Source organism: Notamacropus eugenii, chromosome 2 (genome assembly GCF_028372415.1).
Source record: "Notamacropus eugenii isolate mMacEug1 chromosome 2, mMacEug1.pri_v2, whole genome shotgun sequence".
NCBI classification, from domain to species: Eukaryota; Metazoa; Chordata; class Mammalia; order Diprotodontia; family Macropodidae; genus Notamacropus; species Notamacropus eugenii.
Window position 1 is genome coordinate 311,716,368 of NC_092873.1, and position 6,081 is coordinate 311,722,448.

At 36.3% G+C, this 6,081-nt stretch overlaps 1 pseudogene; it reads left to right on the plus strand.

Annotated features, from left to right (window-relative positions):
* Nucleotides 1-939: 939 nt before the first annotated feature.
* LOC140527795 (microtubule-associated protein 1 light chain 3 beta pseudogene) lies at nt 940-1,686 on the plus strand (annotated as a pseudogene).
* The last annotated feature ends 4,395 nt before the right edge of the window (nt 1,687-6,081 follow it).

The following is a 6,081-nucleotide window of genomic DNA, read 5'->3' on the forward strand; positions in this document are numbered from 1 at the left end:
AAAATCTTATAAAAGTGAATGTCGAAAACTAAAATTAAATAATTTAATAATATTTAAAAAAAAAAAAAAGCACTGGCCGGCGTTATTTCCCATTTATACATTCACCCAACTGGATTGCTTTCCAGTTCAGTGATTAGGCCCTACTCTGGCAGGCTCATCACCTTGTTGCTCATCTTCAGAACCACTGGTTTTTTAAAGCATTGAAATAAAAGCTTCCTATATGTTTTACTTCTCCCCATTGGACTATAAGAACCTTGAGAGCAGGAACCCACTCTCTTTTCTATCTGTATACCAAGCACTTAACACAGTGCTTCGAAGGGTGAGCCTTAATGTTTTTATTCATTCTTTCACTGCCAGGTGAAAGTATAGAGGAAGCATAGAGCATAGAGGAAGCAAAAACTTTTTAAAAAGTATCAAATAAAGACTCTGATAAATCTGGTGACTAATCATGATTTTGGAAGACAATGGTAAAGTATACCCCAACATCTCAGCACAGGTGTTGGTCAAGAGCTATGAAATGAGGTTTGACTATGCTTATTTGAGCTTCCATGTGGTGAGGGAGGAAGTAGGAATCATTGGGAAGTGACTAATAAAACATTTTTTAAAGATATCTAATAACATAAAAAGGTACAGTTTTTCTGAACCACAAAGAATGAAATAGCACCTTCACTGACAAACTTGCGATTCATGTAAGTATTGGTCATTGAAAATGTGACTCCAGAGTTACATAATCCCAAACACCTCGGCATTAACTGTATCTTCTATCACTGGCGGACCTTTTAGTGAAATAGTACGAATAGTACAATAATACAGGTTATGTTCAAGAAATCCACATAATAGGATGTATACTCTATTTCTTACTGATGTACTTGATCACAAAAGCGGAGACCACACAACTTGGAAGTCAAATCGATGTTCCTAGTCAGTTTGTTTCTTTGAACTTGTAACATAAAAGCCAAGATATAGAATGAGATACGTTTTGGGACACGGTCAGTTGCTTAACTATGTATTTATTACAAGTTTCTATTTTGTTTTTCTATGGGTGGGGAAGAGAAAATAAATGGTTAACTAAAAAGGGTTTTTTTGAGAAGGAAAGTAGTTGCGGCCAGAGGCGTACTTCAGAAGCCTCAGTCTCCGCCGTCGCCTCCTCGGTATCCGCCGCCCCCGGGGTCCGTGGGACGCGTCAAAGCCCGCTCTCCCTTCCCGTCCCTCCCCTGCCCCGCACGATGCCTTCGGAGAAGACCTTCAGGCATCGCTGGACCTTCGAACAAAGAGTAGATGTCGGACTTGTTCGAGAGCAGCATCCTACCAAAATACCGGTGATAATAGAAAGATACAAGGGCGAGAAACAACGTCCTATACTGGATAAAACCAAATTCCTTGTACCAGATCATGTCAACATGAGTGAGCTAATCAAAATAATTAGAAGGCGCCTACAGCTGAATGCTAATCAAGCTTTCTTCCTGTTGGTGAATGGACACAGCATCGTGAGCGGTTCAACACTTGTTTCCGAAGTATGTGAAAGCAAGAAGGATCAAGATGGATTCTTGTATATGGTATATGCCTCTCAGGAGACATTTGGAAAGAAATCTTCAGTGTAAGACCTAGTTACCAGCTTCTATACTAGAATTTTTTAAGCCCTCACCCAGGAAAAAAGGGATGTTACCAACTAAGATTGATCAGTTCGTCTAATCACAGTTCACCAAAATAGATGTATTACCACCTTAGGGGTTTTTAGTAAGTTGTCTCTTGTATTACACACATATGTAATAATGCATGTTCAATTACCAAAGTATATACAATACAAGCTTTGGGGAACTCCTATTTCACCTATTTAGGATATCTTGTTTCTAAGTTTCAGGTTTAGAAACATACCTTACATTCTAAGATGCCAATAAAATGGACATTTGAATTGCTGTAGTGACTTTTTTTAAAAACAGGAATTTCAATTCCAGTGGTAATCTTTAAGCATTTAGTGAAACAAGTCTTTGTTCATGGAAACTGCTAATTTTTATAGGAAGGTTTTTCTTTAACTGTATCTTTAAGTAGGCTTGTCAAATGTCATATCTATTTTTTTAAAGTTCATTTACCATCAATGGTTGCAGCAAAACAGGGTAAATGGGGGGCAAAAAAGTCTAGCTTATTCTGGAATCGATGCATAGATTCCAACTTAATAAACCACCAACCTTCCTGTTGTTACTTGTTTTCTATAGTCATACAGAGAAACACCATGGATTCTGTGGGCAAATCAAATGCTTTTTTTTAAATTCTTGGCTTCCAAAAAGTTCCTGAGAACAGAGGGGTGGCATTTCTTTAATTACAGATTTGCTTTGATTTAGACTCTCAAATCAATGACTATTTCATTAAACACTTGCACCAGAATAAGTCTTTGCCGATGCAGTTAGAAACTACATCCTGGAACTTTGGAGCATTAATTCATTTTGCACTCCCTTGCACCTTTTGGGTTAAGTCTGTAGTCTGATTTGTTATGTTTTACGTGAAAAAGTAACTGCTTTACTAAAATACTTTATTGAAATTTTAACTGTCAGCATACTTCAGCTATCACTGTTAATCATAAAAACCCCTCCAACCTATAGACAGAGGGCAAGAGTGAGTTGAATAGGAAGGGATGATATCTAAAAAAAATAAAATTAAGGGGTGAGAAACACATTGGGAGGAGAAAGAGAATAATAGAATGGGACAAACTCTCTCATAAAAAGGGCAAGAAAAAGCTTTTCAATGGAGGGGAAAAGGGTGAGAGGGAAAAAGTGAAGCTTACTCTCATCACATTTGGCTTAAGGAGGGAATAACATGCACACTCAATTTGATATGAAAATCTATCTTACACTACAGGAAAGTAGGGGAGAAGGGGAGAAGTGGAGTGGGGGGATGATAGAAGGGAGGGCAAATGGGAGGAAGGAGTAATTAGAAGTACACACTTTTGGGGAGGGACAAGGTCAAAAGAGAGAATAGAATTAATGGGGGGCAGGATAGGATGGAGGGTAATACAGTTAGTCTTACACAACATGACTATTATGGAAGTCTTTTGCAAAGCTATACATATGTAGCCTATACTGAATTGTTTGCCTTCTCAGTGGGGATGGGTGGGAAGGGAGGAAGGGAGAAAAGCTGAAACTCAAGGTTTTAGGAAGTAATGTTGAGAACTGTTGTGTACAACTGGGAAATAAGAAATACAGGTAATGGGGTACAGAAATCTATCTTGCCCTAGAAGAAAAGAGACAAGATGGGGATAAGGAAGGGAGGGGTGTGATAGAAGGGAGGGCGTATTGAGGGAACGGGTAATCAGAATGCATGGTGTTTTGGGGTGGGGGGAGAGATGGGGAGAAAATTTGGAACTCAAAATTTTGTGGAAATATTGAAAACTAAAAATAAATAAATAAACATTAAAAAAAACCTCCAACGAGTTTACGTGCATGTCATTTTGTAAAGGAGAATGTAGCAAAGGGGTAAAAGCTGCTTTCAACAATGTCAGTTTATTTAATATCTTGAACCAAGGACTATAAGTACTTCCTGCTACTTGCATGGGGTTGACAACTTATTGTCACAAAACGTTCACTGTTACGTCACTTGGACTAAAGTATGTATGTAGCAGATCAGCTAAAATTACCCTTGCACATTTAGATGCGTGTGAAAAATATCTACAACTGTCAGTGGAAGTTATTTACTATAATGGAGAAAAGCAATATTACTGCACCTTGGCATTATAGTTAATAAATGTATACAATTTAAAAAAAATTTTAAGAAGCCATGAATCACAGTTGATGCTTTTGGCATACTTTATGGGTCAAAGTTCACAAAGCCATACTGCTTTTCTCAAGCATATTAAAATCATCTAAGCCAGTTTAAATGTATCCTTTTTCCCTACTTGCTTTGTTATTTCATTGATATGACTATTCTCTCCATCAATGCAGCATGTACCTCCTCCGGATCTTAATAATCTTCCTGAGCTGCTATCCCCATTCCCCTACCCCACCCCCCAAAATTCTATCAACTTATTGGCTAAACTTGTGGATACGCTTCTTAGACATTGCTGTATAATGTGCTGCTAAAGCCATACTTTACGCTAACATTTTTTAATCGAACTGCCAGACCTTGTGCTCTCCTGGTGTGTTAGAACCGAAGCCCATTTCCACATCACAGTGAGGTATGTGACTATGGCTTGAATGGAGTGTTGGGAGCCAAGCTGTACATGTCTAAAACTGAGTCAATCACAGGATTCCTTTACAAGATGCAAAGGATACTTTCTTCCAGATGATATAAAATAACCAAAGATGTAATGGAACCTAAGAAGATTGTGTTAAAAAAAATTCTCCTATTAAATTCTATTATTTTCTCAGATCATTTTAATACCTTCTTTATCTAATTATTTTACTGGAATGAGTCATCATTTGTCTTCCTACATCCTTTTATTGTCTTGAGAAATATTAGGGGGAAAATACTGTTAACTACCAGTTAGAAGCAGAGTGGCAAAGTAGACACTGTCCCCAGAGCCAGGAAGTCCCATATCTGACCCATGCTCACTGTATGATCCTACCTACGTCCCATGACCCCCCACTGAGCTCTAAGCAACCTTCTACTGTAAGTTTTGAGGAAGGTGCTGACTTGCATTGTGGAGAAGTAGTGCCGTACACCAATAAAATCATAGTCAAGAGAAAGCTCATTTCTAGTCTCACAAGAAGCTATTTCAGCAAATGTCACTCACTGGTCCTAGTTTACTGTTTCAAAGTCAAAAGTGACTCATGCCTCCCAAAATTATTATATACCTGTAGTTCTTTTTCAAAATACCAACAAAGCTTTCCTTTGGTCATTTTTTAATTAAACCAATACACTAACTTGATACTTAACAAAAGGTTGAAAAATGTGTACAATGATCAAAGATTTCCAATACTACATTAAAATCTCTTATTCTTTTAATATCCAGATACCAAAAACTATAGCCATACAAACATTCAATTTGTTTCATTATCTGTTTTCCAGGATTACCAATGATTTTCCAATTACACAGAGACTGGCTTCTTTTTAGTAATTTTTTCAATTACAATACTGCAACCATGTATAATTTCTTTGGGTTCCATTTGTTGATAAAACTTTCCTAAGCATCTCTGAATTTCTCATATTTGTCATAACATAATAATATTCCATTTTATCAATCTAACACAGTGTCCCTGAATATTAATTTTGTAAATGTATAACCTTAAAGTTACCTGAGATGCCTAAGTCTGGGCTTTCACATAGTAAGTGATTAATAAAGGCTTTTTTATTTAAAGGGAAAAATTGGGAAGATATTTCTAATTTATCCATTTCAAAGTAGAGTTGCATAAACCATTTGCAAAGTTATTTAAAGTAAAACTTGGTCACGTTTGAAATCATTTAATTACATTTTCCTTATTTAATCAGCAAAATCTTAAAAGGAAATACCTTACCAGCCTATTTGGAAAAATACAGGAATTCAGTCACCTCAAGACTGATCAACAGTAATTCCATCCAAATATGACCAAATCCAATTAATCTTGAAACAGGTATATAAAATGTTCAGTCATATGAAACTTTGTTAAAATCTTTATGAAATAGAACACATCAAAGTAGAAAAAGGTAGAAAAATGTACAAAGCAATTGGTAGGTTAACAAAATAAAGTAACACATGAGATGATAGCAGAAAAATATTTATAAAACACCACTGTCTAGATAATCCAATACTACTAAATACCAAGACAATAGGGAAAACTTCCATTTTAAAATCAAAGTCAATTTCTTTCACTCTTGAAATTAAGTTTTCTTCAAAGTATGTCTATGGTACATGGTTCTAAAAGTCTCAAATTAGCAACACATGCATTTTCAACCACAAAGACAAATGACCTGGGGATGAATTCTGTAAAATCTATTTTGGAAGAAATTCTCCCACTACAGAAATTCTTAATTAAATTAAAAAGAAGCCCTGGTCCTGTCAGTGAAGCAGGGTGGCAGTGAAGGAGAAAATTTTTGAGAATATCTTGGAACACAAACATTTCTAGACATATCTGGGTTAATTCTACACTTGAGGAGAAATAACTCACTCATCCA